The sequence below is a fragment of the Physeter macrocephalus genome, chromosome 17, assembly GCF_002837175.3.
Source record: "Physeter macrocephalus isolate SW-GA chromosome 17, ASM283717v5, whole genome shotgun sequence".
NCBI classification, from domain to species: Eukaryota; Metazoa; Chordata; class Mammalia; order Artiodactyla; family Physeteridae; genus Physeter; species Physeter macrocephalus.
In genome coordinates, this window is record NC_041230.1 from 45,797,117 (window position 1) to 45,811,348 (window position 14,232).

Consider the following 14,232-nt stretch of genomic DNA (forward strand, 5'->3'; position numbering starts at 1 on the left):
TGGGATCCTCCCACACCGGGGCACGAACCCGCGTCCCCTGCATCGGCAGGCGGACTCCCAATCACTGCACCACCAGGGAAGCCCTTTGCTATTGTTTTTTTCGTTTCTATTTCATTTATTTCTGCTCTGATCTTTATGATTTCTTTCCTTCTACGAAATTTGGGTTTTCTTTGTTCTTCTTTCTCTAGTTGCTTTAGATGTAAGGCTGGATTGTTTATTTGAGATTTTTCTTGTTTCTTGAGATGAGACTGAATTGCTATAAACTTCCCTCTTAAAACTGCTTTTGCTGCGTCCCATAGGTTTTGGGTCATCATGTTTTCATTGTCATTCTTTTCTAGGTATTTTTTTATTTCCTCTTTGATTTCTTCAGTGATCTCTTGGTTATTTAGCAGTGTGCTGTTTAGCCTCTATGTGTTTGTGTTTTTTACAGTTTTTTTTCCTGTAACTGATTTGTAATCTCATAGCATTGTGGTTGGAAAAGATGCCCGATACGATTTCAATTTTGTTAAATTTTCCAAGGCTTGATTTGTGACCCAAGATGTGACCTATCCTGGAGAATGTTCCGTGTGCACTTGAGAAGAGAGTGTATTCTGCCACTGTCCAGTGGAATGTACTGTAAATATCAATTAAATCTACCTGGTCTTTTGTGTCATTTAAAGCTTGTGTTTCCTTATTTATTTTGTCTGGATGATCTGTCCATCGGTGCTAAGTGGGGTGTTAAAGTCCCCCACTATTATTGTGGTGTTGCTCTTTCATCACTGTAAGTATATTCTGCCACTCCCTTCTGGCCTGCAGAGTTTCCACTGAAAAATCAGCTGATAACTATCGATATGTATGTTCCTATTACCATTTTAATTGTTTCGGGTTTGTTTTTGTGGGTCTTTTTCTTCTCTGTGTTTCCCACCTAGAGAAGTTCCTTTGCTGCATTTGCTGTAAAGCTGATTTGGTGGTGCTGAATTCTCTTTGCTTTTGCTTGCCTGTAAAACTTTTGATTTCTCCATCGAATCTGAATGAGATCCTTGCTGGGTAGAGTAATCTTGGTTGTAGGTGTTGCTCTTTCATCACTGTAAGTATATTCTGCCACTCCCTTCTGGCCTGCAGAGTTTCCACTGAAAAATCAGCTGATAACCTTACGTGGATTCCCTTGTATGTTATTTTTTGCTTTTCCCTTGCCGTTTTTAATATTTTTTTTTTGAATTTATTTTTTGTTAGTCTAATATGTGTCTTGATGTGTTTCTCCTAGGGTTTATCCTGTATAGGACTCTCTGCACTTCCTGGACTTGGGTGGCTATTTCCCTTCCCATGTCCTAGAGAAGTTCCTTTGCTGCATTTGCTGTAAAGCTGATTTGGTGGTGCTGAATTCTCTTTGCTTTTGCTTGCCTGTAAAACTTTTGATTTCTCCATCGAATCTGAATGAGATCCTTGCTGGGTAGAGTAATCTTGGTTGTAGGTGTTGCTCTTTCATCACTGTAAGTATATATACGCATCTTGCTTTTGTATCCTTTCAGCCAGTCTGTGTCTTTTGGTTGGAGCATTTAATCCATTTACACTCAAGGTAATTATCGATATGTATGTTCCTATTACCATTTTCTTAATTGATTTGGGTTTGTTTTTGTAGGTCTTTTTCGTCTCTTGTTTCCTGCTTCAAGAAGTTCCTTTAGCATTCAAATGTTGGTGCATTTAATGTTGTCCCAGAAGTCTCTGAGACTGTCCTCAATTCTTTCATTCTTTTTTTCTTTATTCTGCTCCTCGGCAGTTATTTCCACCATCTGTCTTCCAGCTCACTTATCCGCCTCAGTTATTCTGCTATTGATTCCTTCTAGAGTACTTTTCATTTCCGTTATTGTGTTCATCATTGTTTGTGCTTTAGTTCTTCTAGGTCTTTGTTAAACACTTCTTGTATTTTCTCGATGCATGCCTCCATTCTATTTCTGAGATTTTGGATCATCTTTACTATCATTGCTCTAAATTCTTTTTCAGGTAGGTTGCCTATTTCCTCTTCATTTATTTGGTTTTGTAGGTTTTTACCTTGCTCCTTTGTCTGTAACATATATTTTTGCCATCTCACTTTTTTTGATGGGTGTGGCTGCATTCCTGTCTTACTGATTGGCCTGAGGCATCCAGCCCTGGATTTTGCAGGCAGTGGGTAGAGCCAGGTCTTGGTGCTGAGATGAGGACCTCCAGGAGACCTCACTCCAATGAATATTCCCTGGGGTCTGAGGTTGTGTTAGTCCAAAAGTTTGGACTTGGCGCTTCCACCACAGGAGCTCAGGCCCAACACCCGGCCTGGGAGCCAAGATCCTGCAAGCTGCATTGGGAAAAAAAGTGGGGGGGGCGGGCAGAACAATAACAAAGAATAAAAAATAAAATAAAATTAGAAAAATAAAAATTTTTTAGAAAAAAACAAAAATATAAATGAAACAACAACAAGGTAAAACAGAACCACAACAGCAAAAAAAAAAAAAAAAGCCAGAAAAGGCCTTGCTTATGGGGGGGGCAGGGCTTAGGCAGGGGGAAGGGCCTGGGTGTGGGGACGGGGCTTAGGCTCGTTGCGGCCAGAGGGGGCCTTGGAGCGCAGGGGTTTTGGTCCAGGACCCCAGCAGGCTCGCCAGGGGCCAAGCGGGTGGGGGAAATGCTGGCCACATTCCCTTCTAATCCTCTGATCCCCCGAGGGTCTCTCCCCATCCCTGTTGATCCCGTTGCTGTGAATGGACTCCTCCAGGCGTGAGAACCCCTCCCCTCTCCCAGCCGCCCCTCAGGGGTGCTGGTCCCGTCCCACCTCCACTTCTCCTCCCCTCTCCCTCTCCCCACGTCCTACCCAGTGACTCGGGGGTTCCTCCCATCCCCTTAGGTCTCCAAGGTCCCCCACCAGTGCTTGGTAGGTGTCCTAGTTGTGAGGAGATGCGAACTCCACATCCTACTGCTTCATATCTTGACTCTGCCCCATCTTTATTATTTTTAAAGATAGGCTTTATGCATGAGTGAATTGCTGACTCCATATCTACTTCACATTTTAAGCTTCATTAATTAATGTATTTATTATTTCTTAGGCATCTACTTATGATCAGTTTAGTACTACTGATCACCCACCTAGGAAGCTGTAAGAAATATTTACGTCTTTTTCATTTTTATAGAACATTCTAAAACTATTTGGTTCCCATCACCATGGGAAACTGAACAAAGCATTTTTTTTTCATTGTATCCAAATGGGCATAAACTGTAAAGACGAAAAAACATTTCCCAATGAAGCTTATCTTACTCTATTGACTTTTTTTCTCAATTACAGTTTTGCTATTTCATATGAACAATAATTCATTTGTTTTTCATTTTTTTAATGTTTTTTTCTGCAAGTCTAGTTAATATTGGGATTATCATATACTTAAAATAAGCATCTCAAATAAATATCATACCAGATGTCTGCTCTGTTTATCACACTCTCCAGGGTAAGGTTCTGCTGAGATCAGTTACAAAAGCAAAAAAAAAAAAAAAAAAAGGCCCTTTCACTGGTTGAGTCCTTTTGCTATATAAATGAAGTCAAAACCTCATATTATCACATGAGAGAGAGAACAAATAGAGAGAGAGAGAGAGAGAGAGAGAGAGAAGGGGAGGCTAGATTAGAATTGTTCCCATCTTCCTCACCAGAGCTCACTTATGACTAGTCACCAATGCCTGGGAGTTTGCTTCTTAATCCTGGAGAAAATAAACAGGGTTTAACTGAGCAAACTCCCTTTACAGGGTGCTAATTTTATTGAGCTTCAGGATAATAAATGTGGACCCCGGCAGGGAAGCCTGGACTGCTCCAAGGAGGCAGGCGAGGAGGGAGCTGGAGAGTGGGAGTGTCCACATCCTGCGATGTCCTGAGGGCCAGCTCCAGTCTCTCCTGGTGTCAGCACGCAGGGTGGCCAGGGCCTGGGCAACTTGAGTTCACTCCAACCATTCTGTCCACCAGTACTGTGAGTGCCACCAGGAAAAGAGGTAAAAATAAGCATCACAGTCATTGTGGGGCAAAATCAATGTGTCATAGCACCTCCTTTTTCTTTCAGCATTTCTTTAGAAATGTGGGCAGCAACCACAGGCACTGCATTTTTTACAAATAAAACGTGTGGCAACCCCACGTCAAGCAAGTCTATCAACACCATTTTTCCAACAGCATTTGCTCACTTTGGGTCTCTGTGTCACATTTTGGTAATCCTCTCAATATTTCAAACTTTTTCATTACTATTATATTTGTTATGGTGATCTATGATTCAGTGATCTTTGATCTCACCATCATAATTGTTTTGGAGGCACCATGAACTGCATCCATGTAAGACTGCAAACCTAACTGATAAACGTGTGTCTTCTGACTGCTCCATCGACCAGCTGTTCCTTGTCTCTCTACCTCTCCTCAGGCCTCCCTATTCCCTGAAACACAACAACATGAAATCAGGCCAATTAATAACCTTACAGGGACCTCAAAGTGTCCAACTGAATGGAAGAGTCACACGTCTCTCACTTTAAACCTAATGTTAGAAATGATTAAGCTTAGTGAGGAAGGCATGTTGAAAGCCAAGATAGGCTGAAAGCTAGGCCTCTTGCACCAAACAGTTAGCCAAGTTGTGAATGCAAAGGAAAAGTTCTTGAAGGAAATTAAAAGTGCTAGTCCTGTGAATGATAAGAAATCAAAACAGCCTTATTGCTGATATGGAGAAATTTTTAATGGTCCAGACAGAATATCAAACCAGCCACGACATTCCCTTAAACCAAAGCCTAAACCAGAGTAAGGTCCTAACTCTCTTCAATTCTATGAAGCCTGAGAGAGGTGAGGAAGCTGCAGAAGAAAAGCTTCCTCTGAAGCTAGCAGAGGTTGGTTCATGAAGTTTAAGGAAAGAAGCTATTTCTGTAACATAAAAGTGCCAGATGAAGCAGCAAGTGCTGATGCAGAAGCTGCAGAAAGTTATACAGAAGATATAGCTAAGATCATTAATGAAGGTAGCCACACCAAACAACAGATTTTCAATGCAGACAAAACAGCCTTCTACTGGAAGAAGATGCCATCTAGGACTTTCACAGCTAGAGAGGAGAAGTCAATGCCTAGCTTCAAAGGACAGGCTGACTCTCCAGTTATGGGCTAACACAGCTAGTGACTTGGAGTTGAAACCGCTGCTCCTTTACCATTCCAAAAATCCTAGACCCCTTAAGACTGAAGCTAAATCTACTCTGCCTGTGCTCTATAAATGGAACAAAAAAGCCTAGATGGCAGCACATCTGTTTACAACATGGTTTACTGAATATTTTAAGCCCACTGTTGAGACCTGCTGCTCAGAAAAAAAGATTCCTTTCAAAACACTGATATTACTGCTCAGTGACAATGCACCTGGTCACCCAAGAGCTCTGAGGGAGAATAATGTTGTTTTCATGCCTGTGAACACAACATCCACTCCATAGCCCATGGATCAAGAAATAACTTCAACTTTCTTTTTTTTTTTTTTTTTTTTTTTGCGGTACGCGGGCCTCTCACTGTTGTGGCCTCACCCTTTGTGGAGCACAGGCTCCAGATGCGCAGGCTCAGCGGCCATGTCTCACGGGCCCAGCCGCTCCGCGGCATGTGGGATCTTCCCAGACTGGGGCACGAACCTGTGTCCCCTGCATTGGCAGGCGGACTCTCAACCACTGCGCCACCAGGAAGCCCAACTTCAACTTTCAAGTCTTATTATTTAAGAAATACATTCCGTAAGGCTATTGTTGCCATAGATAGTGATTCTTCTGACGGACCTGGGCAAAGTCAATTGAAAACCTTCTGGAAAGGATTCACCATTCAAGATGCCATGAAGAACATTCATGACTCATGTAAAGAAGTCAAAATATCAACATTTTTAGCCACAATACGATCGCACATTTAGTAGATTATAGTATAGTGCAAACATAACTTTTATATGCACTGGGAAACTAAAAAGTTCATGTGATTCACCTTATTGTGCTGTCTGCTTTATTGTGGTGGTCTGGTACCAGACCCATAATGTCTCCAAGGTATGCCTGTATAAGATTACTCTGCATTTCACCATCTTTCAATGATTCGAGGACACAGGCTTTCACACCCTAGTGGCTCTGAAATCGAGATGTATCTCATGATTGATCACTGTTGGCCAGAGCAGCTGTGGCCTAGTCACTACCTGAGCATACGTGAACTTTATTCGCTTTTTCATGTATGCACAAGAACAATATATGATTTAAAAATCTATATTATGTCTAGATAAGTAGAAAGGGGCTCTTTCAGTAAGTATAAGATTTAAAAGGCGGCACTGGGTCATGGTTTAATGGTCAGCATTTTTTTTCTTTCTGGAATACCCAACAATAGTACACCTTTAAAATGTGATGCAATTATAGTGGGTAATAGAAAAGCTTATTTTTTCATTCTTACATTTCAAAAAGTATAGAAGTGCTAACCTCTTCTTCCCAAAGCCAGAAGATCCTTTTGTGCATTTCAGGATGCACACATCCCTGTAACAGCCACTTTGGAAATCACTTGACAGGTGATTTCCCCCTTGCTTAACAATAATAATACAAGTAGTTAAATGTAATAAAGAAGGCAAGGAATTTGATCTTAGAGACAGTTTCTTTCTGAATGCAAGCCCTTATCAGAACTATTCTCCCTGACGTTATGGCTGAACAACTCAGGGTAAGCTTTGGAAACATCACTTGAGACCTTGATTAGCCCACTGGCTGAGTGAAAACAGCTGTTTCTTTCTAAAGCCTTCAAAAACAATAATCAAATTACTCTTCATCTACTTGAATTCCACAAAAATCTCATTGTCTCTGACTGAAATGAAAGGAATATTAATGAAAAAGAAAATCATTTCTTCCTGAGTCACTCTTCAAACAAATTGTACTTTATTCTTGTAACGTTGACAAAACCCTCTCATTCCTTGCTACTCAAAGTGTGACCTCGGAGCCCCACCCCAGCCCTGCTGAAGGGGACTCTGCCCTTCAACGGGACCTCCATGTGCCATCCTCAGGTCTCAAAGGCCCTGCTCCGCCTCTCATCTGTGCCAGGACTGAATAAGGAAGTCATCTATTTTCCTGAAAGAGATCATCGCATGTATTTATTCCGGAAATGCCACTGTGCGGTCTTTTTCCTAGGGAATTGGGTTTATTCTTATTTTTTTTTTTTAAAGGGAACGCTATTTATTTATTTATTTATCGTGGCTGTGTTGGGTCTCCGTTTCTGCGCGAGGGCTTTCTCTAGTTGCGGCAAGCGGGGGCCACTCTTCATCGCGGTGCGCGGGCCTCTCACTGTCACGGCCTCTCCTGTTGCGGAGCACAGGCTCCAGACGCGCAGGCTCAGTAGTTGTGACTCACGGGCCCAGTTGCTCTGCGGCATGTGGGATCTTCCCAGACCAGGGCTCGAACCCGTGTCTCCTGCATTGGCAGGCGGACTCTCAACCACTGCGCCACCAGGGAAGTCCTTGAGTTTATTCTTGATGAGACTCTTTCTGACAAAACCAGTGATGTCTCTCAGCAGCTCCACGCTGATCCCAAAAGTCCCACGTGCAGCTTTCTCCTTTGAGAAGAAACTCTCAAGCCCTAGCCTGAAAAAGTATGTCAAGGCAGAGGAAGGACAGCTGCGGTTTCGGAGATGGGTGAAATGCTTTCGTTCCCTTTTAAATTACAAACTCAACAGCATATCTCTTCTGTTCTATGGATTATGACTTTTCCTGCTCTGGAAGAAGAATGCATAAGTTACAGTCTCATAGAAAAACATCAGAGCCCACGCAGTGTTTTCTTATCTTCCTGTCCTGCTTCCTCCCACAGTGTTATCACTCTGCCCAGAGTCCATGAGAAGAACGCGAAGGATTTATCAGGACAAGAGTTATCCTCCTTATGTCTTCCAAGAGACTGGCATATTTGGATATAACCCTCGATTCCACAACCACGAAAGTACAGGCAAAAGAATCAGATCTTTTGAGATGGTGTTTCTTCCAATATAAAGAACACTTTTTAGACATTGATTTAGAAATAGGTGATATCATCTTGTTTAATAACAGCAATACCAATATTGTTAAGAATAACACAAGATCAAGAAGTCTGACCTCTACAGAGACAGTTACTCTCTAAATGCAAATCTATCAGAAGTATCCACCACATGGCTGAATGCCCCTGTGTATTCCTCTCTGAAATGTCATTTGAGACCTTGGTTAGCTTCACTGAGGTAAAATTTCCATACCATAAAATTCACCCATTTTTAGTATATAGTTTGGTGAGTTTTTGTAAATTTGTATAGTTATAGAATACTTCTACCACCCCCAAAAGTTCCCTCATGCCCATTTTTGGTCAATCCCTACATCTATAATCAGCCCCAGGAAAAAACTGTTCTGTTTCGTGTCTCCATAGTTTTGACTTTTCTAGAAATTTCAAGTAAATGGAATCAGACAATGTGCAGTCTTATGGATCCGACTGCTTTCACTTAGAATTGTTTTTGAAATCCATCCTTGTTGGTGCCTATGTCAGGAGGTTGTTCCTTTTGACTGCCTGATAGTGTTATATAAATATACCATATTTTTCTCATCCAGTCAACAACAAAGGGGGTATTTGGACAGTTTTTAGCTTTTAAGAATAATGTGTAAGTCTTTGTATGGATATGACTTCTTTCTCTTGAGTAGACTTCTAGGAGTGGAATAGGTGGATTGGATCATAACTCTATGTTAAAGATTTTAAAGATTGTCAAATGTTTCCTAAGTAGCTGTAAAATTAATTTTTTTCATCAAATTTAGGAAGATATCAGCCATTATTTATTCAAATATGTTTTCTATTCATTTCTTTCTCTCTTCTCTTTTTGCAATTCCCATTGTGCATACAATGGTTCCTTCATGGTGCCTCACAGGTCTCTGAGGATTTGTTCATTTCTCTTTATTCTTTTTTTCTTTCCTTTATTCAGACTGGATAAATTCTATTGTTCTAGCTTCCTGTTTTCTTATTCTTCTGCCATCTCATGTCACTGTTGAACACCTTTAGTGACTTTTTCATTTCAGTTATTATATCTTACAACTCCAGAATTTCCATTTGGTTCTTTTTTTAATAATGTCTGTCTTTTTATTTAGACCATTTATTGTATGAGTCAGTCTGTGGATTCTTTTTATTATTATCCCATGAAGAGTACTAGTATAACATGCTTTCCATTAGTTCTTGGAACTTATTTATCATAGCTACTTTGAAGTCTCTGCCTTCTAAGTCCAACACCTGGGATCCCTCAGAGACCATTTTTATCGACTAATTTTTTCCCCTGTGTATGTGTTACATGTTCCTACTTATTTACATGTCTCATAAATGTTGTTGTGTGCAAGGCATCATGTTCAGCCAGGGACATGTAAAATGCTAGTGACCTCTCAGTGTCTCCTAAGCTTATGTAGCCTGATGCATGTGCACAACTGCAAGGACTTCCAAGGATGTGTGGGAGCTCATTGTCATCCACTATGGCTATTTCATTCCCAAATTTCCCTGCTACATTTCTGGCCAGTCTGCCTCTCCATGGCTTTCCCCACCTATGATTACAACATCAGACTGGCTGTTACATTGGTCTTCCTTGTTCATTTGCTTCCATTTGCCAGGAACATTCATTTTTTTCAGTACCACACTCCAATTTAAGTCAACCCTCTCTGAGAGCAAAGCTTCTGGTTTTCACATCTTATCCCGCCCTCGTAGAACTACTATGCCAATGGAGCTGAGAGAACTGGGGGAGATGGGGTGGGATGAGAGTATCCTCAGGCTACAATGCCATAAACTCCTATTGTTCTTATCCAAAGTTCATGTATTCGTCTTTAATAAATGCTTGTCAAATTGCTGTGTGCCTTTGGTTAATTTCCAGAGTCCTAAAATGGTTGTTTTTGAAAACTCTGTCCACTTTCATCACTGATTTTTGGACATAAGAACTGCCAAGCTCCTTACTCTGCCATTTTTCAGTCTGACCTTCTCTGTTCATTTATCTTCAATCTTTTTTTTTTTTCTTCTGGTTTTTGGGTTGGGTAATTTCTGTTGATCTATCATAAAGTTCACTATTTCTTCTAACATCTAAAATATACCGGTAATCCTGTCCAGTAAATATTTAATTTCAGTATTATCATTTTCAAGTCTAAAAATACCATTTAGTTCTTTTTTATAATTTCAATTTTTCTGTTGAAATGCCTCACTTGGTGCATCACTGACAGTGTATTTTCCTTTAATTTTTTGAATATAATTTCCTTAAATCTCTGCACATATTTATGAACATTGACTTAAGTCTCTGACTGCTAAATCCAATATCCTGTACTTATAGAGTCAATTTTTATTGCTTTTCCCCCCTGTGTATGACTCACACATTCACTTCTTTGCATGTTTTATATTTTTTGGTTGAAAACTGGACATTTTAGATAATATACTGTAGACCCTGTGGATTCCTTTTGAGATAATATACTGTAGGAGCTGTGGATTCTTTTTATTATTATTCCATAAAGAGTAATAATAATAATTACTATTATAACTACTATTATTATTATTATTATTTACTTGTCTGGACTTAAACTGCAAAAAAAATCTCTCCCGAGTAGTGTGTTCTGTTTATTCTTACTTTTATTTTTTATCCTGGTTTCTTGGGGGTTGCTCCTATATCTGTATTGCTTAGTGGCTAGCTAATAATAGGGGAAAGATTTGTGCTCAAGCATCTCAAGCTGCTAATACTTCCACCCTCTACCAATCAATTTGTGTCTGTGTTCATTGTGGGGAAAGCATTCAAAGTCACAGCTAGTTCTCCAATATCCCTGGTGTTCTCTTTCCAATGGATTCTCTCAGGTCACTCTTGCATGTTTAGTTTCCCAGACAGAGGTGTGTAGAGAGCTTATCTCAGCCATTTGATGTCTCTCTCATTTCCAGGATCTCCCTTTGAGAGCATACTCTTTAAACAAATTCTATTCTACTGGGGCATTCTGTTTTTTTAAATAAAATATGTCTCATAAACACAGATAACATTGGAAATTGGTGGATCTTTGATCCACTATGAACCTTTGGAAGTTCTGTGTTTTGGCTGCAGAGCTGTATTAAAATAGAGTTGCTAGTGCGTCTTGAGAAGGGCCTTCTATTTCAGAATAACCACTATAAGAAAAAACAAGTGAAGCAATTCTCAAATTTATCCTAAATTCTTGATGAATGTAAGGTTGTATGATGCTTGTAGCATTAACTAGTGTTTTCAAAACACTTGCCTTCCATATCTGTATCCCTGAATGATAAAAGCATGCTGAAAGAGGAAGGCAGACAAAAGCACAAAAGCAGTGCTTAGGAAATTAAATTACAGGAAATCTCTATGTTTATGAGAATGCAATTTTTATATATAGGTGAACCAAGAACTTTTTTTTAAAAAATTTATTTATTTTATTTTTGGCTGCATTGGGTCTTCGTTGCTGCGCGCAGGCTTTCTCTAGTTGCAGCGAGCGGGGGCTACTCTTCATTGCGGGGCGCAGGCTTCTCATTGTCGTGGCTTCTCTTGTTGTGGAGCACAGGCTCTAGGTGCACAGGCTTCAGTAGTTGTGGCTCGCGGGCTCTAGAGCGCAGGCTCAGTAGTTGTGGCGCACGGGCTTAGTTGCTCCACCACATGTGGGATCTTCCCAGACCAGGGCTCAAACCCATGTCCCCTGCATTGGCAGGTGTATTCTTAATCACTGCTCCACCATGGAAGACCCCAAGAACTATTTTTATTTTGAAAATATGGTATATACATATTCACATTTTAAGGGGTTTTACATAGAAGCTAAAATTCCAGGTTTCTAGATTTCACAAATACAATAACTTTCCAGTTGTATACATGTAAAGGAAACAAATCTTTACTAAAAATTTAAATCTCCTCAAGATATTGAGAAAATTAAGTAGTCCTCTTTCTTTTTAAACAGAACTTGGAGATATTTTGATTACTTATTTTCCTCTAGCAGAGTGTGCCCTAACAGCTGGGTGTGTGTACTCATTAAAAGTGGGAATATTGAAATCCTTATGAGACACAAGAACGCCCACAGTTAAGGTTCTTTGCTTAAGACACACATGCCCCAGATATTATATGATCCACCTAATTAAGAAAATAAAAAATAATCTTCTTCGGCTGCCCATAGAATATCATCACTGTCCAGAGAGGATCATCTTTCCTTCAAAGCAGTTACTAGTGCTCTCAATTCTGGATTGGTTGGAGAAAAATATTATTCACTCCTCAGGTCTGCTTTATCTATATGTACTGAGGAACCGCAGAGCAAACAGGCATCTGCCGCCACAGTTCATTAAGTGCTTTCTCTGTGAGCAGCCACTTATAGGATGGAAAGAAAGGAAGAGGGAAAACACCAAAGAGAAATATTAAATATTTTTCACTGTACTGCATTTCATTCTCTCTTTTGATTTTTACCTCATAACCGAAACAAATACTAACAAAGAAAAATCTTTCTTTCCATATTACTGTCTCACTGTTTGCCCCAGTTTGGAGGGAAATGCAAGGTCACCCTTTTCTTGGCTGGAGGCCTTCAAAAGCAGCACTCTGAATTTAGTTCCCATTTCATTTATCTGCTCAAACCTCTTATGGGGAGAGGAAAATAAGAGGTGGTGTTTCTTCCAATAACAACAACCTGATATCCCACTAGCGTCCCAGGCTGGCCACCTAAACTCTTGAGTGGACATTCAAAGATTTTTTTTTTCTACACTGATAGCTATATTCCTAGTAACCTTCTAATTGAAAACTGCAGGGAGGCTCAACCATAGCACTCTTTGAAATGTCTGTGCCACCTCCACTGAGTTTTTATCAATCTCGAGGGTACAAGCTCTCACTTGGAGGTGGGCTTAACTAAACTTCATTTTATAAACAAAAGAAAAGAAGCCCACAGCCAAGAATATCTACTGAAAATCATATATCAGCTCAGTCAATTTCTGGTTCCTCACTGAAGCCTAATTTTCTCTTTGAACCCAGAGAAAGCTAAGGATAGCTCTTTCTTATATCATTGCTTCATACAAATCTATGTTGGGCTTCTAAGTGAAGGAGGGTAACAAAGGGAGAAATAGGCCATCGGACTGAGGAGCAGAGGTGAGATAGGAAAATAAAAAACTTTGAAGAGGAAAAAGGATTGTGTGAGCCAAAAACACCTAAGAGACATCTACAGTAGTTGCCTAGAGCTGTCCAAGTCTTATTTCCTTTCCAACAATAGTTTTCTTGAAGGAACTGGGTTCAGACAGGCATGAACTGAAATCCCAGCTTAGTCAATTACCAGATGTATTTCTTGGTTAATTTCTTTAATTTCTTTAAACTCCAGTTTCTAATTCTATTGGGTTGGCCAAAAAGTTCATTCTGGTTTTCCCATAAGATGTTACAGAAAAACGTGAATGAACTTTCTGGCCAAGCCAATATACAATGAGGACATGGGTAGTGCCATTTCTCTTTGTGCCCCCAGCACCTGTCATGAAATCTGAAAATGTCTGTCAATAACATTTCTGAAGAGAAGGCTGAGGCAGGGAGGAACAAAGCAATCTGCTTCTGCCTAATAAACTCGAATGTAAGTTGTTATGCTTTCTTCCAGTCTCTTCCAGACATTTCCAACCACACAGATTCTCTGAAAACTATGTGCTAAAGATCCTTAACTAAACCAAGTGGAACGTGTTTGGAGGTTCTGGTTTGGAAAAGTAGGCTGTGAGGGGTGACATCAGCAAGACAGTAGAATAGGAAGCCCCAGACCCTCCTTGCCCCATAGAGACATGGATTTCACAACAGAAAGCCAACAAAATACCTCTGTGAGACATCCAGACACCAATTACAAGGTTCCTGCACCCCATGTAAGCATGAAGACAACCACATCAAAACCCAGGAGGGGGGACTTCCCTGGTGGTCCAGTGATTAAGACTCTGCACTCCCAATGTAGGGGACCCAGGTTCCATCCCTGATCAGGAAACTAGATCCCGCATGCTGCAACTAAGACCCAGTGGAGCCAAATAAATAAATAACAAATTAAAAAAAAAACCCAGGCAGGATTTCCTGACACACTCCACTCTCTCTCATCAGGGTCATTGTAAGGATAAATACATAGACAAATATAGAAGGCTGCTGTATTGGAAAACAGGTTAATAAATCCCTTATAAATATGTATAGAAGGACTTCGACAGGACTGGGGGAAACAGACTCCACTCTTGGAGGGCATACACAAAGTAGTGTGCGCGTCGGGACCCAGGGGAAGGAGCAGTGACCCCAGGGGAGACTGAACCAGACCT

General features: G+C 40.5%; 1 long non-coding RNA gene across 1 annotated transcript in view; it reads right to left on the reverse strand.

Moving 5' to 3' along the window:
- Nucleotides 1-1,669: 1,669 nt before the first annotated feature.
- The window catches only part of LOC102987758 (uncharacterized), a 97,289-nt gene continuing 84,726 nt past the window's right edge, over nt 1,670-14,232 (reverse strand). Inside the window, exon 5 of the long non-coding RNA XR_008615497.1 lies at nt 1,670-2,308. This is a non-coding gene — a long non-coding RNA (uncharacterized lncRNA). The remainder of the gene's footprint in view (nt 2,309-14,232) is intronic.